Source organism: Gopherus evgoodei, chromosome 1, assembly GCF_007399415.2.
Source record: "Gopherus evgoodei ecotype Sinaloan lineage chromosome 1, rGopEvg1_v1.p, whole genome shotgun sequence".
NCBI classification, from domain to species: Eukaryota; Metazoa; Chordata; order Testudines; family Testudinidae; genus Gopherus; species Gopherus evgoodei.
The window spans coordinates 294,099,908-294,124,814 of record NC_044322.1 but is presented as its reverse complement, the minus strand read 5'-3'; the positions used below and the strand labels follow the sequence as shown (position 1 = coordinate 294,124,814).

Genomic DNA, 24,907 nt, shown 5'->3' with positions numbered 1-24,907 from the left:
ATTTCCTGGCAACACATCTATGCAGTAAACAGGACTTCATTTTTTGTAAACTGTCTCCGAAACAGAAAGGAAGAGAGAACCAAAGGGACTGTGTAATTTATAAATAGCAATGATTTTGTTAAACGAAAATCTAGTGAACAAATACAGTGCTTTAGAGAGCTAAATAAATAGTACTAAACGGGAATATATATTGCAAATAAATGTTCAAAACTGTTTTAGAAATACATGTCACTGTCACTGCATGAGATTGCTGCCTTCCTCAGTGCTGGCCAGCACTCCCAGTCAGAGACCCATTATGTTGGAAGAGAGAAAACTGAAGGGATATTTGGGAGCAGTAGAAATCTGGAAGCTTCAACACTGTATGTTCTTTTTATTTTAAAATTATGTTTACATCCTGGTTAACAGGGACATGGCATGGTCCAGGGAATAGGACATGGATTGGGAGCCAAGACACCTATCTTCTCTTCCAGCCTCTACCAGTGACTTACTGTGTAAATTACTTCACTTGCCTGTGCCTCAGTTTCCTCATGTGAAAAATGGGAATAATGTTCCTTGCCTGTATTTGCAGGGGAAAAGGACTCTTCAAGGGCTAAATACAATTATCATTGATGATTGTTTTAATAGTGATTAAACCAGATGATTATCTACTTTTGAAAATTGTTATTGAACTTACCTTAAAACAACTTTGAAGGACCCTTTGATTTTAAATGGTGGAGTAGATTGTTTCAGTTCTATTTCATGTCATCAGACTCGAATTGGCAATTTTCTATTGGTTATTTTTTTATTATTATTTCACTTAAGTCACTTTAACAACCTGCTTATTGGTTTATCCTTGTTTGTAATTAGGCAAACTGGTGCGAAAACGTTGTAATAATAATGCCATTTTCCTGCAAAAATATTATTCTGATTTAGTGACAAAAGTGGTGGGGTAAGAGTCATAGCACAGTGGTTGCTTCCCATCAGTTGTATGTGCTAGAATCCCATCAGTGCAGTATTTTACAAGCTTGATTTTAGATTTGCACTGCCCCTCGAGAAAATGGGGGGTGACATTCTGTACCTTGGGGGGCATAGTGTAACTCCCATATTCTTCATTTTCATATAATCGTGATCCCACATATAAAGCATGCCTTGTAAGATATCAGGGGATAGGTTATGATCTGCTGAAAGCCATTTCTCTATCCATATATTTGTATCACTAACGCATATAAAGTTCTGAGAACTATGTTGTATGGTGGTCACTAAAGCATGTTGTAAATTGGCTCCCCAGAGGCAACAGCAAGGAAAGTAAGCAACGTCCAGGCGGGGGTTTTCAAATAGCCCATCAACAGCCATTGTCCAGCAAGAGAGCTACAATGCAGTGACTCACCTGCATGAGGCCTCATAGGGGAATTGCTCAACCTTGTTTAAAGAGACTCAGCAATGCCACACAGACATGCCTGGACTTGTGTTCTACAAGCACATGCACTAAGAGTATAAAACAGGCAGAGTGGACACATACTGGGCCTTTCCCCTGCCCTCACCTCTGCTGCGAGCAACCAAGACACTGAGAAGAGGACAAGACTCCAACATAGGAGGCTGGCCCCGGTTTAAAGAGCAAACCTGTATATTAAGGACTGCAGTATCCACTGGGCTGAGAAAAAATGCTTTCTCTAGTTGCTGCCCAGTCTAATAGGGTTGGGCTTTTAGACTGCATGCTTATATTTTATTTTATTTTATTTTCGTAACCACTCTGACTTGTTATGTTTTGACTTATAATCACCTAAAATCTACTTTATAGTTAATAAATGTGTTTGTTTATTCTACCTGAAGCAGTGCATTTGGTTTCAAGTGTGTCAGAGGCTCCCCTTGGGATAACAAACCTGGTACATATCAATTTCTTTGTTTAATTGGCAAACTTATATAAGCTTGCAGTGTCTAGTGGGCATAACTGGACACTGCAAGATAGAGGTTTCTAGAGTCGTGTCTTGGACTGGAGATATTGGCTAGTGTAATTTGCTTACAAGTAGCTGGGAGCAGCTTACACTAGAGGCTGGGTGTGAACAGCCCAGCAGTGCAGAGGTTCTCACAGCAGAGCAGCGTAAGGCCGGCTTCCTGAGTCAAGGATTGGAGTGGTTTAGCAGATCATTGGTCCAGACAACACCAGAGGGGAATGTCACAGGGGGCAAATAGTGTAAAGTCCTCAGCAGATAATGATGAAACCTGGTATTTTATCCACTTCCGTGGAAGGAAGAGAGGAAGGGTTATGGTCGCCTGGTCCAGGTTCAAGTGGACTTCCCCAGAACCACCCAGGGTATAAATACATTCCCCCCTCTTCTTGTGAGCTAGGGAGGGTTGGTGTCAGGATCCCTCCTTTCCACCAACATGCTCCAGTTGTACTGCTTCTTTCATCTTTACCTGGAACAGGTAATCCTTTTGGGGGGAGGGGCCTTAAAGCGGGTAATGACCCCTTTCCTAGGAACCTGCTGGACAAGCTGCATCCCTGCATTTAAAGGGGGTAACTCTCTGTTGCTGTCTAGCCAAAGGGCTTAATAAGAGGTGAGGAATGATTTCAAATGAACCCAAAAGCTTAATATGAATGCAGTTTTGTACACTTTAATTTCTCCGTAATGCTTTTATTTTCAGGGTTGCTTTCACGTCCCTCCATTTTGAGTTCATCCTGTAGTTGCTGTAAAGATGTTCTGAGATACAATAATAGCAGGAGATATATCAATCTGCTAGAACTTGAAGAAACCTTGAAAGGTCATCAAGTCCATCCCCCTGTCTTCACTAGCAGGACCAAGTACTGGTTTTTGTCCCAGATCCCTAAGTGGCCCCCTCAAGGATTGGCCTCACAACCCTGGGTTTGGTAGACCAATGCTCAAACCCTGAGCTATCCATATCTCAGAGCAGAAAATGTGGATTGAAATGGAAACAGCTAAAACCATTAATAATGCAAAAAATACTGACTCCGTACATTGCTACAGATCCTCTGGAGCCACTATGATACAGTGAGATAATAAGCACAGTTTTGACACTTCGGCTCCATTAAGCTGCATTGTGTCTACTGGAAGCATTATGAAGTCAATATATCTCTGATAGGCTGAGTATATTAAATATGTATGTAGGACAAGGTTTGTTTTATTATATATGAATGTTTTGGAGAGGGAAAGGGGCCAAATGTATCTAAATGCAGTTTAAACATAAAAAATGTTTTTTTCTTTTTTTTTTTAATGAGTGTGGGAAGATTAAGAAAATAAAAAAATTAATTTTACTATTTATACTGGGTTACCACCTCCAGAGAGTCCCTTCTGGTATGAGATAGCCCTGCAGCATCCTTGCCTTGGTGATTTGGTCCTCTGGCTAAGCCATTAACAAAAAAGTCCACTCCATTCTAGGGTATACAAGTCTAAAAACAAACCAGTTTCAAACTGGGCCCAGCCCTTCTTTTCTGTGGGTCTGGTCTTTTTTTAATAACTCAGACCTCTTGACACACTTCTGCCCACACTGTGGGCTTAGTTTCCCTTCTTTGGTTCCTTTTCAACTCTTCCCTCCACCCCCCGCCCACACCCCTTTGAGTTGCTTGCTGATCTTTACCAAACAGCAGTTCTCTGGCTTTCCTGCCTGGAGTCTTTCCCTGCTTTGGCAGGCCACTCCCAGCCCTACCTACCTATAGTCTTTTCTCTCCTGCTGTTTCAGGGTCGCCTGCAGAAGACTTCTGCTCTCTGCAGGTCTCAGCAGCTTTCTCTAGGGGTCTGCTGCAGTTGTCTTCCCCTTCTCCAGCACCTAGGCCTTTCCCTTATCTATCCTAGAGGCTTGGTTGACTTACATGATCCATTCCCCCCAGGTGAGAAGGTGAGTTGGCTGTGTCACAGGTGGGGCTGAGACCATACCCCAAGCCACCATACCCCTCCCCCCCCCGTACCAATAGTCTTATACAAATGACAAAAGATACTTATCACGATGTGCTGCTCCTTTTCCAGGCTCTTACAAAGACACACTAATTTTCACAATGACCCCAGTGATACAAGAAATAATGCTAAGACTTTTTATAAAGCGTTACAGTTTACTTTTAATAAAGAAACTAAAGCAGAGAAGTCAAGTAACTTGCGCAAGGCTACAGAGGGTGAATCAGTTCCAAGGACCTGAATTTAGAAATCAAAACTTCAGATCTGTGCTCCTGTGCAATCATCCCATCTCTCAGCTCTTCTCTTTCTCTGTCACTTTAAAGCTCTTATTATGAAAATATTGGCTTCTTAGACATTATTAGCTTGGCCATTTTAAAATGTGTTCTTTTAGAAAGATGTCAGAGTCATCAGTTTAAACTAAGGACCATCCTGACCCTATTTAAATCAATGGGAGTGTTGCCATTAACTTCAATGGGGCCAGGATTTCACCCCAGCTGCTTGAAAAGTACATTTTGTTAAGGCTAGGCATTTGTGGCTTCTTACGCTGTCACAGAATATGTTGTCAAGCTGCACATCCAGTTTAAATTTTTTTTTATAACAAAACAACCACATTAACTGGTGCAATTTTGCAAACAAATAAATAAAATGCCTCTAGTCTTAGAAGCAGCAAAGAATCCTGTGGCACCTTATAGACTAACAGACGTTTTGGAGCATGAGACCAAAACATCTGTTAGTCTATAAGGTGCCACAGGACTCTTAGTCTGGATCTGTAAAAGCAGCAAACACGGCTACCCCTCTGATATTTGACTCCAGTCTTAGAGTTTGCAATGTTTCTACTCCATCTAATAAAACAGATTTATAAAATGTTTGAGGAACCAGTTCAAAATAACAATAAACACAAACCAAACTTAGAAAGTATTTTTCTTCATTGCTTTTAACTTTCACTTCCAGACAGAAACAGAAGTGTGAAAACATAAAAAATTGTGCTTGTGTTATTTCTGGCCCAGCCAAAAGCAGGAAGTACCAGAAATCTAATGAGACTCCCCTTTTATTATTAGATTTGAACCTCAGCTTTCTTCAAAGCTGAGAATCCCAGATATGGTTTAAGAAACCATTGACATTTTTGAGTGTCTCTCGGACTGAACTTCTGAAGCTTTTAAAAAATTCATCCAACATCCCTAGAAAATCTTTCACAAAGAAGTTTTGTAATGAAAGTTTGACAGAAACTGCCACAACTGGTGCCACTCTTATGGAGAATCCATTTATCGAAGTGTGTGTGCATCAATCACTGTGTGTGTAACTGAGTTTCAGATGATTAACAGGAAAGAAATGAAGAACGAGAAAGCTAATTAGCTTTGCATTGAGAAATGGGCCCAGAACAAATCCCTCATCTTTGGGAAAGTTTGGGAACATATCTGAACTTTTGTGATCCTGGAAGGGGAGGCTCTAGGCATTTTGCCGCCCCAAGCACGGCAGGCAGGCTGCCTTCGGCAGCGTGCCTGCGGAAGGTCCGTTGGTCCCACGGTGCGTTGTGGGAGGTCCTCCAAATCCGTGGAACCAACGGACCCTCCGCAGGCACGCCGCCGAAGTCAGCCTGCCTGCTGCCCTCGTGGCGCCGGCAGAACGACTCCCGCGGCTTGACGCCCCAAGCACGCACTTGATGTGCTGGGGCCTGGAGCCGCCCCTGGATGCTGGTCCATCTGCACTTTGACATATGACTGATAGATTCTGATAATCAGCTAGTTCTTTCTTGCTGCAGACATCTCATCCTTATATATGAAAGGGATTGGCTCAAAAAGAGAATAGATTCCTGTATACATTCTCAATGTTAAACAGAAGGTGAGATGTTGTATGCAAGCCTGGCAAAGGAAACAAAAAGACTTTACTCTCTGTTGACATGCTCACTCTCCCCCTCCCACCCCAGTTAAATTTGTTTATCAGACACTATACACTTTTCTGTTTTCTGTTTGTGACTTTTTATTGTGACTGGTATGTTGACGTCCTTGGAATTTCTAAACAGTATAGATGACAATTTCCTAATTCAAGAAGTGTTGCAGCAGTCACAGGGGAATTCTATATTAGACCTTGTCCTAATAGATAAAGAGGAACTGATCACAGAACTAAAACTTAATGGTGTCTTCGGTACAAGTGATCATGACTTGATGATTGCATTTATCATGTGCAAGCAGAGTAAAGTCCAGACCAGTTAAATATATATTTTATTGGTCTGGATTTTAATAAGGTCAGTTTCTCCAAGCTGAAAACACTTATGAGCCATATCAGCTGGGAGGAAGAATGTAATCAGAAAAATGTGAATGATATTTGGGAATCATTTGAGAACACCTTACCAGACGCCCAAAAAGCCACAGTTGAGGAAGAAGGCTATTGGATTACACTTCTACACACACATAGTAAACACTATATAGTGAAAAACTATTTCCATTCCACTAGTATTCCAGGAGGATGTGAAACAGAATCTACTAAAATTAGACATTTTTAAATCAGCAGGTCCAGATAACTTGCATCCAAGAGTTGTCAAAGAGCTGGCTGAGGTGCTCACTGGACAGTAAATGTTAGTTTTCAATAAGTCTTGGAATACTAGGGAAGTTCAAGAAGACTGGAGAAAGCTAATCTTGTGCCAGTTTTAGAAAAGAGTAAATGAGATGACGTGGGTAATTATAGGCCTGTCAGACTTACATCAGGCAAGATAATGGAGTGGCTGATAAAGCACTTATTTAATAAAGAACTAAAGCCGGGTGATGTAATTAATGAAAATCAACATGGGTTTATGAAAAATAGATCTTGAAAAACTATCTTGAGATTTTTTTGATGAGATTACAAGTGTGGTTGATAAAGGTAATAGTGTTGATATAATAGACTTAAAGTTGTGTAAGGCATTTGGCTTGGTACTGCATGACATTTTGCTTAAGAAAACTAGAATGATAAAAAAATGGACATAGCACACACTAAATGAATTAAAAACTGATGGGTCTCAAAATGTAACAGTAAATGGAGAACCATCGTCAAGTGAGTCTGTTTCAAGTGGGATCCCCAAGGATTGGTTCTTGGCCCAATGCTATTTAACATCTTTATCAATGACCTAGAAAAAAAAACATAAATTCATCACTAATAAAGTTTACAGAGGACACAAAAATTTGGGAGAGTGGTAAATAACAAAGAGGAAAGGTCACTTATTCAGAGTGGTTTAGATCACTCAGTAAACTGGGTAAATGTAATAAATAGTAATATGGCTAAATGTAGCTGTATATATCTGGGAACAAAGAATGTAGGCCATACTTACACAATGGGGAATTCTATCCTGGGGAGCAGTAAGTGTGGAAAATGATTATGGGATTGTGTTGGCTAGTCAGCTGAACATGAGCTCCCAATGTGATGCAAAAAAGAGCTCTCCAATCTGAAGACTTTCATAAATAACCAACCTTCCACACAAACGGACTTTACTAAAATAAGACAGGAGATCTACATTACACACTTTACCTCTCTACAAAGGAAAAAGGACCGTAAGCTGTCTAAAATCCTACCTGCACCATGGGGCCACAACAGTGGTACCCCTATCTCACCCAGCAATATCATCAATTTATCCAGCTACACACTCAACCTGGCAGAAGAGTCTGTCCTATCTTGGGGACTCTCTTTTTGCCCCACCACCTCCACAAACATGATACAGTTCTGCAGTGATCTGGAAGCCTACTTTCCCCATCTCCAATTCAAAGAATACTTTCAAGATAACACTGAACAGCGCACTGATACACAATACCCTCCACCAACAGCGCAAGAAGAAGAACTCCACATGGACTCCTCCTGAGGGTTGAAATGACAGTCTGGACCTATACATAGAATGCTTCTGCCAACGTGCACAGGCAGAAATTATGGAAAAACAACATCTCTTGCCTCATAACCTAAGTCTAGCAGAACGCAATGCCATCCACAGCCTCAGAAACAACCCTGACATTATAATCAAAGAGTCTGATAAAGGAGGTGCAGTTGTCATCATGAACAGGTCTGACTACCAAAAGGAGGCTGTCAGACCACTCTCCAATACTAAATTCTACAGGCCACTTTCCTCAGATCCTACCGAGGAATATACTAAGAAACTGCATCATCTACTCAGGACACTCCCTACACTAACACAGGAACAAATCAACATACCCTTAGAGCCCCGACCGGGGTTATTCTATCTACTACCCCAAGATCCACAAACCTGGAAACCCTGGACGCCCCATTATCTCTGGAATTGGCACTCTCACTGAAGGACTGTCCAGATATGTGGACTCTCTACTCAGACCCGGCGCCACCAGCACTCCCAGCTATCTCCGTGACACCGCTGATTTCCTGAGGAAACTACAACGCATTGGTGACCTTCCAGAAAACACCATCCTAGCCACCATGGATGTAGAGGCTCTCTACATGAACATCCCACACACAGATGGAATACAAGCTGTCAGGAACAGTATCCCTGATGATGCCACAGCACAACTGGTTGCTGAGCTGTGTGACTTTATCTTCACACACAATTATTTCAAATTTGGTGACAATATATACCTCCAGACCAGTGGCACCACTGTGGGCACCCACATGGCCCCACAATATGCCAACATTTTTATGGCTGACCTGGAACAATGCTTCCTCAGCTCTCGTCCACTCATGCCCCCTCTCTACCTACGCTACATTGATGACATCTTCATCATCTGGACCCATGGGAAGGAGACTCTGGAAGAATTCCACCACCATTTCAACAGCTTTCACCCCACCATCAGCCTCAGCCTGGACCAATCTACACGGGAGGTCGACTTCCTAGACACCACAGTGCAAATAAGTGATGGTCACGTTAACACCACCCTATACCGAAAACCCATCAACCGCTATGCCTACCTTCATGCCTCCAGCTTCCATCCCAAACACACCACACGATCCATCATCTACAGCCAAGTGCTGAGGTATAACTGCATTTGCTCCAATCCCTCAGACAGAGACCAACGCCTACAAGATCTTCACCAAGCATTCTCAAAACTACAATACCCGCATGAGGAAATAAGGAAACAGATCAGCAGAGCTAGACGTGTACCCAGAAGCCTCCTGCTGCAAGACAAGCCCAAGAAAAAAACCAACGGAACTCCACTGGCCATCACCTACAGTCCTCAGCTAAAACCTCTCCAATGCATCATCAGTGATCTACAATCCATCCTGGACAAAAATCCCTCGCTTTCACAGACCTTGGGAGGCAGGCCAGTCCTCTCCCACAGACACCTGCCAGCCTTAGCATATTCTCACCAGCAACCACACACCGCATCATAGTAACTCTAATTCAGGAACCAATCCATGCAACAAACCTCGATGCCAACTCTGCCCACATATTTACACCAGCGACATAATCACAGGACCTAACCAGATCAGCCACAACATCACCGGTTCATTCACCTGCATGTCCACCAATGTAATATATGCCATCATGTGCCAGCAATGTTCATCTGCTATGTACATCAGCTAAACTGGACAGTCCCTACGTAAAAGGATAAATGGACACAAGTCAGATATTAGGAATGGTAATATACAAAAACCTGTAGGAGAACACTTCAACCTCCCTGGACACACAATAGCAGATTTAAAGGTAGTCATCCTGCAGCAAAATAAACTTCAGGACCAGACTCCAAAGAGAAACTGCAGAGCTTCAGTTCATTTGCAAATTTGACACCATCAGCTCAGGATTAAACTAAGACTGTGAATGGCTAGCCAACTACAAAAGCAGTTTCTCCTCCCTAGGTGTTCACACCTCAACTGCTAGAAGAAGGCCTCATCCTCCCTGATTGAACTAACCTCATTATCTCTAGACTGATTCTTGTCTGCATATTTATACCTGCCTCTGGAAATTTACACCACATGCGTCTGACGAAGTGGGTATTCACCCACGAAAACTCATGCTCCAATACTTCTGTTAGTCTATAAGTGCCACAGGACTCTTTGTCGCTCAATGTGATGCTGTGGCCAAAAAAGCTAATGTGATCCTGGGATGAATAAACAGGGGAAGCTCGAATAAGAACAGAGCAGTTATTTTACCTCTGTATTTGCACTGGTGTGACTGCTTCTGGAATACTGTACCCAGTTCTGGTGTCCATGGATCAAGAAGGATATTGATACATTGGAGAGTGTTCAGAGAGGAAGCAAGAGAATGGTTAAAAGATTAGAAAACGTGCCTTATAGTGATAGACTCAAAGAGCTCAATCTATTTAACTTAACAAAGAGAAGTTCAGGGGTGACTTGACTGCAGGCTGTAAGTACCTACCTGGTGACAACAAATATTTACTAATGGGCTCTTCGGTGTAGCAGAGAAAGGTATAACATGATCCAGTAGCTGCAAGTTGAAGCTAGACACATTCAGATTGGAAATAGGGCATACATTTTTAACTGTGAGAATAATTAACCATTGGTACAATTTACCAAGCATTATGGCGGATTCTCCATCACTGGGAATTTTAAAGTCAAGATTGGATGTGTTTTTTTTTAAAAGATCTGCTCAAGAATTATTTGGGAGAAGTTATATGGCCTGTGCTATAGAGGAAGTCAGAGTAGATGATCAGAATGGTCCCTTCTGACCTTAGATTCTGTGAATTATTGTGTTTTTTTTTCTCAGTTACCATAATAAATAGAGTTGGCACGCCATTGCCCCTATTTACCATATGGTACAAAGTACAGTGCATGTGCATTTCTGCACAGTATAGCCAAGACCGTTCATGTACAAACTGCATATGAGGAAAGCGTAATGAATTGGGCTGTTTGAAAAGTCTGAGGAAATACTGATAAGGAAAGTAGCTCATAAATTCTACACAGACAATTGCTCATTGCTCTAAAGATGAAAACTGAGCTGCCTGTCGCATCCTGCCCATAACTGCCTTAGCAGTAAATGTTCACTCAGTGAAATTCTGCTTGTGCATCTTTCTGCCAGTGTACATTTGCCTTTTTGTCCTAAGTTACACATACTAAAAAATTCCAGTGATCATATGCCACTATTCAATGAAATCATGTTTCCTTAAATAACATTTTTTTAAAGATGCATAATATTAGTTCCCATAGAAATACAGCTGATTATTGTTAATTCAGTGATGTGTATGTATGGTTAATAAAGTTGATTTGTTTGCAGAACTAGCAGTGGGGAAGAGAGAACACAAATAGTTGGAGAAGATCCTCTTTCGCTGCAAATAAATTCTGTGGGAATGATGAAAAATATTGGAAGGCTTAAAGAAATCCAAAACTATTTTTTCCTGTTGCATGGGTCAGAGAGGTTCAGGATCAATTTATACAAGCAACAAAAGCTTCAAAACTCTTGCAGTTTGGGAGGAGGGATGTGTTTTCCCCTTGTAATATTTGTATTGTGCTTGGTTTTACTTAAAATAACAGTAATACATTTTCATTAGTGATCACATTGGTTTCAGGAGGCTGGTATTGTCTGAAAATGGGCACCCAAACCTTAACACACAGAGATATATTCAGTGCCCATTTAGAGTGCTGGGTTACAATCACACAGTTTCTGACTCAAAACAAGGTAGGAAAAGCATATTCTGCCTCCTTTAGGGAGCCTCCACTTCCCTGCATGAATTTGAAAAAGTATTGCGTATCTGAGTGCTAAAGCATAATGTTTATTATACCCTTGAGCATGACATGAGCGAGTAAGGGCTGGGTTCTAAGCTGATGTAAATCTACATAGTTCCATTAAAGTCAGCAGATCTATGCCGACTTCTACCAGCTAAGATCTGCTCCTGAATCTTCAAAGTCGCTGGGAATATAAACCTGAGGAAAATCAAAATGAGAATGAAGGGACTCAAAATGCTATGGAGATGAAGATACTTTAGTATGTAACTTGCATATAAAATTGATAGATATCTGTTAGGAACAGGGAGAAAATAAATGTCCTTGCCATAGCGAAGTCAAAATGGGACATTACCCAAAGATACAGTAGGTAACCACTTCAGTTTTACAAATATCAAGCAATCTTACTGTGTGTATACAGACAGGATAGCTCCAGGGAGAGATTTTCCAAAAAAGTTGGTTGCAAAACACACCATTTCAAGGTAACTTGAGAACTCCCCCCTTCTCTATCTCACCATGGTTTTACACAGTCTTTGCATTCAGCTGCCAGAAACGGAGGCCCCACATCCATTTGGTCTGACCACTTTTCTAAAGGGAAAAGGGGGGTGATACTGATTCCAAAGCTTTAAAAAAAAAGTTTGGAAAAAGAACAATTCAGCTATATAGAGATGGGATATTTATAAAATGATCCTCAAACTTTTCCATAGTGTGGTCCACATCTTTATAGAGAACTTTTTTGAGGATCACATCCTCTCCCTTTCATAATCATGTGCATGCACCTCTGTTCTCATTGATGACTGAATAACATCCCTTAGACAAGGAAGTATTGATGTAGTTTAGCAATTGAAAACAAGAAAGCTAGTCAGTACCATGTGACCAGATAGCTCTGTGTGGACCACCCAGATTGGGAACCACTGACTAATAAAATTATACCGATTAAAAAGGCAAGTGAGCAACCCCAGAGATAGCAAGATAAATGGTTGGTGAGATGTCTGCAGCCACAGGAACATCAGTCTGTAGCATCACTTTTCCAGGTGTACAGTAAATGGGCCTATCAAGATATGCTGTAGTGTTCTGCAGCCAGTGCAACAAAGGCAGGAGGTTTAACAAAACACAACTATAGTGTATCTCTTTCCCCAAGTTCAGTGCTCCTGTGTGTAGGGAGATAGTGAATTGTAAGTGTAATAGTTAATTGCCTTGTGTTGGTGTGTTTTGAGTGTGTGGAGTAGAGAGAAGGGCAAATACATGAAAAGTTATGGATTAGAAGTACATTTGTCCCACTTGAATATGTAATATTTCTATACCTCTGTATGTTTCACCATATTTTCATAAGTGACTACTGATTTTGCCTGCCTAAATTTTTTGGTGCCCAATTTGAGGCACTTCAGAGGGGCCTGATCACAACCCATCATCGCAAAATCAGGCCCCTATTAGATTGTTCAAGTTGGCCATCCAAAGATTAAGGGCATCAGAATCATTAGTCGCTTCTGAAAATCTAAACCTCCCTCTTTTTCTTTCCTGGTTAAGTTAACTCTTTCCAGAGGCTCAATCTATTTTTTCCTCCCCATCTTCACATTCTCATTCATTTTCTCTATGGGAGCCACATGATGTGGGACCCTAATATATGGCCTTATGTCTAGGAATTATATTTCTTTTGAGCAACTCTATTGGCTTGCCTCATTCTTCCCTCTTCCTCTATTTTTAGGCTTATTTTTACTGAGTAAAATCAGATTCTGATGGAGATTTGAAACTGAAATAACTTGCAAGCTCATTTAACTCATAAGTCAATTCTTTGCCCAAAGTGTGCCAGTCATGCAAAGAGTTTGCAGTAGCTCTGCAAAAATTGCCCATCAGATTTAAATATGATCTTTCCTCACTATAGTGACTTTCATAGCTCATCTACGCTGTAGGTCTCTTGAAATATAATAATTGTTGTTTACAGCTGAGATGCTCTCTCATACCTCTGTGTGATAAAATACGGTATGGATATTTAATGGCACAAAAAACGATTGATTATTCTGATGAAAGTGCATAGGCTGTCTTAAAAGCAGCCATAGAAGCTGATATACAAAGATTTTTCTTGTCTGTCCCTTTATATTAACACAGGAGTGAGACAGGTCAGATGAGATAAACGTAAAATGTAGTGGTGTTTGGAAACAGTTATAAATCACTGGCTCAGCTTAAATTGCAGTGAGCGAAATTCAGTCCTCAGTGTAACTCTACTGAAGTCAGTGTAGTTACACCAAGAATGTGTTTCGCTGCATGTCCATTGTGGTAGTTGTGGTGTGGGAATTATACAATGTGGCTTGAAAAGGGTTCTGCAGAAGTTCTCTATCTTGGGTTAAATTTTTCCTTTGTTTTATGATCCTTTCATACTAGTCTTTTAGGGTCAAAGACCAGATATTTTTAGACTTCTATTATAATACCTAACTGTGACAATATCTCAGATAACGATGGCCCACTACAGATAATTTATTAAATCAGAAAATGAACTGTATGTTTGCTGCTCTTTCATTTTTCATTAAACATTAATATTTCAGTAGAACCCAGAATCCCAAATCTGGGTCAAGGCCCTGTTGGGCTAGGTGCTGTATAAAGAGGAGACACCATGGCCCCTGCCCCCAACAGCAGCTTAGGATAGGTGGCGGAGAGGAGGAGACAAATTCACATATCTAATTTTATATATGTTTGCTTTTTGTTTCTTTGCAATTATGTATGATTATATAAATATTAAATTTTCCTTCCTGACCCTTGGCCCAGCCATTATGTGCTGGCTGATTTCTTGTTTGACATCACAGCAGACGTTGCTCTTGAGAAGAGTGTTGAACAAGGAGCCTAGTGGCCAATTCCAGGAAGGCATTCCATGCCCAAGGGATGGGGTTGAAAGTATAGACATTTGTGGGAGGACTGGATTCATGTGTGGTAGAGCCTGCTGTTGTTTGGTGGAGCAGAGGGGAAATATGTTACGAAAGAAGAGTAGATAAGTGTGAGGGGAAGAATTGTAAAGGACCTTAACAATAAGAACCTGATACCGTGGAGGAAAGGAGCATGTAGATGTGCTCAGAGAGACAGCCAAGGAAATAATCTTAGTAGCTGTTTTTTTTTCTATTAATCAAATGATATATAGAGTAATTGCTATTATTTCTTTGTTATACTTTACTGTAAATTGTCATGAGATCATAATAGTACATGTTAAAAATCAAATTTCAGCTATTTTAAAGAACACCCATTTTGATATCTACCTTGGCAAGCACCTCTCTAGTTCTTATTTACAATGTATTTGCAGTTAATCTTGGAAAGTGAAATGCATACATTTGAAAAGAAAACTAAGGTGTTGATTCTGAATCTGATACATGTCATGCTACAGGGTAATTTTATCGGAATCTTTTAGGTTCTTAAAGGAAAAATATAATGTAATCCCTTTTTATTAATTTTCCTGTTGGCTTTCACTTATACAAAGGGATACAATCTTGCTCACCAATCATTATCCTAAGAAATACCTATACACATTGTGCTGCACCATGCGTGAAAATATGAAGTCTTCTCACTTGAAAACAAGAAAGCAAGCCAGTACCATGTGTCCAGATAGAAATATGGAATATGAAGTCTTCTCACTGAGTGAATAATAGCGCTGTAGCCCTCCTGTAATTAGCCACTCTATTTTTCTATTCTATTTCTATGTTCTTTTGTGATATCCATTTTTTTCCCTAGCTGGTCTCCATGTTGTTAGCGGAGGGCAAGATCGTGATGTGACAATCTCTGAAGAACCACTGCAGAGCTCCTGCTTTGGCCAGAGGGGATTACTTGGTAGCAACACATGATAATTCATCGTACTTCCCTTCAGGGGCTGAGCCTTTTGCTTACACAGCACTTCTAGTCCCTGTTGAGTTGCCTCTGATAATTTGATTTGTGGGAAGTGTTCCTGTGATAGGCCCTCTTGCCTAAGCCCAAAGACAGATGCCATAGACAGGCTGAGAATCACTGACACTGTCAGTCAAAGCAGGGTCACCGTTCTGAGGCTGGAGGCAATTACTGTGTCCGTGGAATCCCTAGGGTGGATAATATATGAGATTATGGCAAGAGGGTGACAGTCTCTCTGATCCAGCTGAATTCCTACTTTTCATGGTGCAGATGTCTGACACATGTAGGCTAGAACTGTATAAATAATTTTTTTTTATTCTTATTTGTGAGTGTGCGAGTATTCAGTGGAGCACTAACTTGAACTTGCATCTCCCACCTCACAGGGCAGTGCTCTGACTACCAGGATAGAGAGTCATTTTTTCTCTCTCTTCCATTGCGTATTCAAGTATTTATACAAAGTATACATTTATACTTAAGCTGGAGTGATTGAGAAAGTCCCACACCACAATGCCTCAGAGCGCAGTAGTTAGGGAACTGTCTTAAGGAGGTGGGAGAGCCATGTTCAAATCCCTGCTCCACACGAGGCAGAGGGGGGAACTGAGCCTGGGTCTCCCATATCCTAGGTGAGCGCCTTGACTACGGGGCTAAAAGTAATAAGGGTGCCACCATCGCAACCTGCTTTTTCTCTTCTGGCTGTTTTGTGAATGGCACCAAAGTTCCCTTGTTATTCTAGCTTGGAAAAAAAATGTCCAAAACTATTCAGCAAATGTGTATAAAATTCAAAATAGGTTCACTCAACCCAAAATTGGATTTTTTTTTTCAGCAAATCCCTATTTGTCTGAAAAATGTTGTCTAGCTCTAATGTAGGCATATAAAAATCTAGCTCTGTGTGCTACTGTGGCAACATCAGCTGTATGCTGGTCAGCACATTTCTTTGATAAGAGAACATGTTTTAACATCACGTTTAATGTATAGTTTTCAACTAAAACACTATTTTATGTGGGGATATTTAAACCTGGTGCAGTTTGAGATTTTCCAAACCTCACAGGCTATTTTTGAGGTTTACAAAGCTAGTTAGAACTTGGGAACATCCTCCTATTACTCATCCCCATTATTTCAAACTCTTCTCTCTTATCTCTCTCCTCCCCACCCCCGATGATTCCATTAAAAAAAAAAAACTAGTTTCAGAGAAGCCTATGGTATGTATTAAAGATAGAAGAAATCCCACTCACCCCCCCTGCCTTTCCCACCAGAGCTAGTTTTTCTCCTAGTGGGTGGCCTGTACACAGTATGTATACTATATGAATGTGATCAATACAGCGTCTCTGTCTCTCTTTCTCTGCTGCTTTGCATAGGAGCAAAGGACAGGATTGGAAGGGACTACCTGGGTTACTGAGTCCAGACCACCGCTGTCACAGGCAACCCTATCAGATAATCCTACTCATACATGTATCAAGCTGCATATTAAAATCCGTTTGGTCTCTGGCCCCCACTACTCCGATTGGGAGGTTGTTCTAGAACCTCACTTTTCTTATAGTGAGAAACCTTCTTCTAATTGCCAGACTGAGTTTATTCATGGCCAATTGATGTTCATTCCTTCTTGGGACAATAATATACTATTAGCTTCAATAGTTCTTTTTCTTCCTTAGTGTTTTCCCTACTGATGTAAATGTGCTTTGTTCCTAGGCTTTCTGTTTCTGGAGTTTCCTGAAAACACCTGTAAAAGTCTCTGCAAATTTTCTTCTTCTGTGCTTATTTTAGGGCTTGTCTTCACTGCTGGGGTAAATCGACCTAAATTATGCTACTCCAGCTATGTCATTTAGGTCAACTTATCCTGGTGTCTTCACTGTGCTGCGTCAATGGGAGACGCTCTCTGGTCGACTTACCTTACTCTTCTTGGGGAGTTGGGGTACCGCAGTGGACCGGAGAGCACTCTGACATTGATTTAGCGGGTCTTCACTAGATCTGCTAAATAGACACCCACTGCATCATTTGCAACAGCTCCGATTTACCGGTAGTGAAGACAAGTCCTTAGACTGAAAATTTTTAAGGTCAAAGCCTGAGGTCAGTCTTTACTAAGGGAAATCTCTTGTTAAGTCAGCAAAGCCAAGTTGCCATTTCAAAATTGGGTTAATGGAAAAGTAGACAGTAAAAGTAATTGTAATCCGCAAAGCTATAGCACTCATCTATAGTCCCATAATAAAAATAATATCATATTCTGCTATATTTGTCCAAGTCTATTTAGAAATGAATACTAATTTCCTTAAGCAAGCTGACTTCCAGACATGACAAGTGAGAGAGAAGAGAAGACAAAACTGCCTTGATGTGCCTTTTCACTAGGATAAACCTACAGTTCTTAGTGCCTACAGTTGTTGCTATCTAAGCTTTTTCATTTTTCTCTTTATAAAACTGGATAATGCTTTGCAGTATTGCTGCTATTGCCTAGATTCTCTATACTTGGTATTGCGAGCACTTAAGAAATGTCAAAATACAATTATTTAGTTAGAAAGACAACTAAAAAAGCTTTAAAGGGTATCCATAGGATTTTGAAACACACATTTTAGTTGTTCAGTCATACGTTTTCCCCTGTGGTTGAATAAGGCGGCATTATGTAAGGGGCCAGAAAAACAAAATAAAATTAACTGTTTGGCACACTTCATAGAGGTTCAGTCAGGGAGGAAGAGAAGGATTTAACGGTCAGAATATTAGAAGCAGCTGTGGATACCTCAAGCAGGTTTAAAACTTTAATATAGCTGCATATGGTTTTAAAAGCAAATGGGGAGGAGTGCTGGCATTGGCTCACACAATTTTTGAATGGCAAGGAACATAATATTTCAGTAAGTCTTAGTCAAGCTGTTTTAATTAGCCTACAAAAGAAAAAAAGGTCTTATGAACTAAAAACATCTTGCATTGAGTGGGTAAACTTGATCAGTTTAGTCTGAATTACTTGGCTTCAGCCTACATGTCTCATTTGATGTTTGCTGGCCTAGGAACAAATGCAGAAGAGCCATGCAGAAGAGAAGGGTTGGAAAGTACTGTAGAGACTGTACTTTTCGGAGACATTTGTCCCTCAAATTTGTGTACTTGAGCCAGAGAGTTCAGGCTAAGGCTTTGAAAAGTAGTGCTTCTTGAAGCACAGCCATATTTATCTGGCATTGATTCATACACAGTGGATACAACATTGGCACAATTGCAAAAAGGGAACTGATTACAAAAGTGTATGGTGTGGTGGTTTTAATAGGGTCACAGTTTATTAAAATCATACCAAGCAGAAAAGGAAAACTCTTCAGAAACTTTTCTTGTTTTTCTCTTTTCATTTCCCATTCTCTTCTCCCAAAAGCTCATCCTCTTTTTTCCCCCTAAAGAAAAAAGGTAGAATCCAGCTGTTTTAATATGGGCTCATTATAATACTCTGCTTCTATAAAAGAACCAAAAGATCATTTTGTCAGAAAATCAGTTATTCTTTGTGCTACGGAAATGAGTGCAAAGTTCAGGATGATCACAATGATGAGTCTGTGAAAGTTCACAGTGAGATACTCCTCTTGAATGTAACATGTGCTATGAAATCTGGAGTTATTATATGGTTAAAACTAGTAGAACCAGCTTTTATAGCTTTTTAGGGCCTAATTAAACCATTGGTGAACTGACACCAAAAACCCATTATCTGAGTTTAGGAAGTTTGCAGATGTCTGTAAGTGCAAACAACCTGTCTGGCTTGAATCATTCATGCTTTAGCCACCTGCTGCATAAGCAATAGGACTGGTAAAAAAAAAGACAGTTGCATAGACACCCTGTTCTTTTACTTTCCAGACAGAAAGCTTAGCAGCCAATTTTAGATAATTGGGAGAAAAACGGAAAAGAGGCAATAAGAACTGTCTCTCCCCATCCTGGAGATTTAAAGTGTTTTTCCTCGAGGTTACTATGCTGTCATAAGGTAGAATTGTGCTTTTACAAAAAAGGGTTCAACTCCATTACTCCAAGCCACTAGAAAAAACTGCTGTTACTAGGACATAGCCCAAAAGTTATTGCAAATTAAGGCTGGGACTTAATCAGCTTTATCAGATGATCAAAGGAGCTACTAGCTCTGAAATAATTTTCAAGTTAATCTCTTATACTACAGATCACGAAGTAATTCTGGGATAACTCCCACATATATTTGCAAGGGTTGGAGACGATTTTTCTTTTCCCTTCCTTCTGGTGTTTTCTCAGTAGAGATTTGGGATTCCTGCTGGCGTGGGGGGAGGGATGGTCTTCCTTTTTTTTAAATGGGTAAACTTGGCTTTCTATAATTCTTAAGGGGCTTCTCCAGATGTTGGATGCCCATTAAAATTAATTCTGTTCCAGTTCAAACATCTTTGGAGAAGTGCTAAGTAAGGCAACAGTTCTTTGATTCCCTCTATGTTAGACTAAGTACTAGGTTCATTTCATGTACTCAAATTCAACAAGTAAAAATGTGCAGCTGTTAGCTCATTTTTTCAATGGCAATTTTGGCCAAATGAGAATGGTGTGTGCCATTATGATTATTTACAGTTTTTTGTGGTGAAGATAAGAGTCCATCCAAGATACTCCTTTCTTCCTTCCGCCAGTGTTGTCTGGATCTGTTGGCTCCATGATGAATTGATTTTAACTACAGCAATGATTAAATAGATGTTTTGCCATTGGTGAAGGAGGATACAAATGCCAACATGGCCAGACTTTGCAGAGTCTGCTGAATAATTTGAGAATGTTTAGTTTGGCTTCATATTAAAATGGGATGGACGGGTGAAGGGTGGGAAGGGGGAGTTGGAGGAAAGAGACCGAGTCAATTTTTGAATTCATTTTAAGATCTGGATAATCCACATAAAGTAAGAACATACAATGAAAGGAAGTAAATTCAAGAACACAGAGGTTATATCCTACTTCCTTTGCTTTTTATACTAGCATATAGTAAACTCATTACACTGTACCAAAGAAACGGATAGGGGACTAGAATTGCTTTCCTGGGGAAGGTGAATAATTATTTTTCAAACCTGATTACTAAAATACCTTAGTCCCAAAAAGAAACCTTGCCTAATGCCTGCATATTACATTAGGTATGCAATGTTTGGATTAACAGGCACTCTGTTCTTGTAAATGAGCACGTTTTTATTCTGAATGTCTTTTTTCATTTATTAAAGCAGAGTGGTTGCTGTTGTCTTGGTGAGCTGTGTGACTTCACCCAGAGAATTGCCTCAGTTACAACATATATTAAATAATCTTTATCTGATAAACACAACAGATTTGTAGTTAACACCAGCGGTTTTGGGGAGGGGTTGTTTTTTTTTTAATGCCAGTCTCAGATAAACATGTGGATAGTGTATGCAAAGCCAAGCAGTCAAAACACAAAGGACAAACTAATGGATATTTCTGTCCAATAACAGCAACAAGGATGTGTCCTCTGCAAAGATTACAGACAATTTATTTGCATGTGGATATTTTAATGGCTTATGCATTTTTATATCATAATCATAGAAGCAAAATGTATTTCTTACTAGAGAACTCTACATGGGACATCAAAAGATACGAAGAGAGACTTCCTACTTTCCTAATGGTTGAACATTTATTGGACCACATATGTCTTTGATCATTCACTAAACCACTTAACACATTCTTTATTACAGCCATTGTATGATGAACAGTACATTATATTAGTGTTAAAGTCTTTTAATGAATTTAATCTTTTTGCAGTAGAAAAATTCTCTAACTTTGGGTATATTAGCAATTCCTTAAAAAAAAAACTGCACTGAAATCCAGTACCCTTTTATTTTCTAATTGCAAAAGGAACATGTATTCACTTGATTTAAAAAAAAAATGAGATGCTTCCGGTTGGCTACAAGCAGTGTTCAAGCAGGCTTTTAAAGACTCGTTTGGGATGAAGAAAGTTGAATTGTCTACAGAAGGAAAAGAAATTATTAAACCACAAACAATTAATGTTTAAAACAAGATTGAGTATGACAAACCCACAAAAAATTAGGAAATTCAGAGTAAAGGTTGACAATTTGGTCAGAGACAGTTTGTCTATAACTCACCCCATTTTTTATGGATGTGTTACATTAACAAAAGCAAAAGGAAACAGAAATGGTAAGGAACTGTTCTGGTCAATCAGCTCTGAAACATACGTTCTAAAATATTTCTGAAAACAAAACTTATGGTGGTCATGCTCTGAAAGACCTTAACTTGACACCCAGAATGGGCCAAAATCTGTGATTTTTAATTGTGCATAACTCTCACCAAAGTCAATGGGAGTTTTGCAAAGAACCATAGAATTTGGTCAAATGTCAACACAGATTCAATGACTATTGTGAGTTTTTTATATTACCTAAGCATGTTTTGCCTTCTGATTGTAACTAGAGGTGAGCTCAAGTCATGAAATTCAGATATGAAGTTGGATAAATATCTGAATTACTACCCCAAACTATTTTTCTGGCACACTATACACTGTGTATTGCTTTAGAAATGTTATACCTGACATCACTTTGGATTGAATTCTACCCCTGAATGCTCTATTTTACCAATCCTATTGCTTATGCAGCAGGTTGTTCCTGTACCTGAGGTTCCTGCATGGAAAATAATTATACTCCTACTGGCCATCTGTTTAGCCATGTTCTTCTATTTATAAACAGACAGACAGGTTAATCCATATCAGATGGATAAAAGATGTTATCATACTGTATATTTTTTGTGTTTCGAGTCTTCATCTGGGTTGTTAAAATACTGGATTATAGTAACTAATTACATATAAACACAGTACTTCTTACAGTACATACAACAGTATAGATTTACCTTTTACAGATGTATTCAGGAAATGTAATGTCCTTTAAGTTAATTCTCTTGGTAAACGGACTTCCCTTTCTTGAGTTGAGCAATAATGTTATGCTATGGATTTTAACCCTGTGTTCATATAACTGTTTCTTTTGCCCTCTCCTCCTCCTCTTCAGCAGTAAATGACAATTATGTGCCTTCAAACATATGTTATCCAGGTTTCTGACAGAGCATTGAATTTCTGTGCTCTTCAAGTGATCTTTATCTACAAATTTAGGCATGATATTTAGACTCATCTGTCTCCTATGCACAACCTCATGTATCCAAATGTGTACTATTTATGGGATCTACGCTTCTTTCCTAGGGATTATGAAAACAAACCTTTTTATCCCTTTTAAAGTTTCTCTATATGATCTTACATCTCACCTCTTACTTTACCAGGAGGCTATTTTCAAAATTTTCTTAGCAAATCAATGGAGTCCAAACAGTGCACATGATCTGAATTACAATTCTACTGCAGAGGTCTGTACAAGAGATTTTTCTAGGGGACTACACTCATACTCTAACATGAGGAGCAACGGGGTTCATTTTGTGTTTTCACTCACGTTATGTGCACCATCAGGAGGAATGGGATATCCTGGTCCCAGTCCCTTTGATGGCATTTTATAAAGGTAGCCAGCTGAACTGCAAGCCAATTAAGCCATTGTTAGTTATAAGGTATAGTGGTCTGAATTTGATAGATCCTAGAATCTCATAAACTTCCTGAAAAACTTTGGATTCAGACTTTCTCTCATGTTTAAGCTGGTAGACTGGTCACTCTCTTTCTATCGATAATAATTTCTGGTATGGTGATTGAGTGCTAGCCCCTCCCTGCCAGCAGTAGGGAAACTGAAAAAGTCTACTCTGTGCTGCAGTTACAGCATATTAGAGGTATCAGAAGCTCTGGCATAGTTGCAAAGGCTTCTGGGCCCTGTAGGTAGTTGTACCATGAAATACTTATGTCCTCCCGACTGCTTGTGGGGATGTTATAGGATTGACATCAAGTTACAGGATGGACTACCACACCCCAGAAGACTTTATGGACGGTGAGATGGATGGCCCCTTAATAAGTATTACCCCAGCCCTAGGAGTTCCCATGTGCCACATGACATGCGTTCCCTCCCCTTCACCTACCTACATCTGCTTAAAGTATTGGTGAAATTGCATGCATCAGCAAAACTGCAAGAACTACAAGGAGCATCCTCTTATAGTGTCTCTTTTGAGCTACAAGAAGTTGTTGTGGCACCTCCTTTATTTTCACTTGACCCCCAGTCCTCAACAAAGTGAATCCTTGGTAAAGGCATAGGCTGATTATCTGCTGTTGCAATCTCCCTCCAACTGTCTTTCCCCTAATGAGGGCCTCTGCAGAAGCTAGTGTTGATCTCAGAGTGAATCTAATTGTTTGGGTCACTCACCCTAATTTAGTGTTCCTGAAACTGATTTCCTGAAAGCCAGCATGAGACATCACGGTGAAATACAAACAGCATGATGATATTCCCTAAGTAAATAAAGCTGGCACAGTGCATGCAGGGCTGTTTCCAGGTAGTGTAGCTGTCTTTACTCTCCTGCTTTATACAAAATATTTGCCCTTAGAGCTATGTGGGTAGCGTTTTAGTATTGCAAGTTTTCTACTTTTCAGTGAATGATAATTCTGTCAAATGTACAGAAAAACATTTACTCTCCAAAGATCTCATACATTTTTAGACAGTGCTTTCAAAGACTGATCTCTTACTCTGAGTAATTACATTAATGTTAAACATATATGTATGCAAACTATACAAAGACTTTAAAATACCGAAATACTGACTGACTGACATACTAATGTTGATTGTATGATACAAACTGTACAGTACATTGTAAATTTCAGAAGAGATTATGCGCGAGCAGAGCTATGGTAAAAGCAAGACTTTTGAAAAGAGAATTCATCTTACTTTATGTGAATTTGAGGAGCAGAGAGTTCCGGATAGCAGGGGGAGAATCTGCAAGTAATACACTATGGCAAATAGAACAAAGACATGATTTAGGAACAAATAGCAATCTGAGGAGCTGGGAATCGTGGCACATCTGGTGAAAGTATAGGAGATGGGAAGGTCTGATAACCCAGGTGATACGGGGAAATCTCGGGAGTGCTTTGTAAATGTGTTTTGGAACCACTGAAAGGATTGCCACATGGATATCACAAAACCCAAAAACATCAGGGATCACTGAAAACTAGTAAGCCTAATGTCAGCCCTGCACTGAAATATTCATATTGGCCCTTGAATATAATGTACCAATGCTCAATCTGCCTGCTCCATTCTCTGACCATGAAGGGTCTTGCAATTTACAAGAATCCTACACTCGGCAATGATTATGTGCTTCATTATCCTGATTAGGCAAACAGAGCAGAGTTATGGTGCCACATGCATCATGTGCCTATCCATCTTTTACTGGCATTTCTCACCACAGTATCTGTGAAAGTACAACTGCTAAGAAATGTAGTGCACTGGGTGTGTTGTGAATGTGTTGGTCAGCTGGCAAGTCATGTATGTTGCTCTTCTCACTTTGGTGTTGGGAGGGTAATGGGGGTGCTTATAGAATTTAGAGGCCAGTCCTCATTTTTTTTGTTTTGAGCACACTACTGGGGTCTATGGGAATTCCTGAGTTCCAATCACAGCTATTGCTCTACCTGGCTTTGAGAAAGTAATTGAGGCCATATTTTTCAAATGTGGGAACCTAAATATAATGATTTAGGGATTGCT

The 24,907-nt window shown here is 39.9% G+C and overlaps 1 protein-coding gene across 13 annotated transcripts in view; it reads left to right on the top strand.

Moving 5' to 3' along the window:
• The window catches only part of NAV3 (neuron navigator 3), an 854,219-nt gene that overhangs the window by 478,423 nt on the left and 350,889 nt on the right, over positions 1-24,907 (top strand). The gene's annotated exons all lie outside the window — the stretch shown is intronic.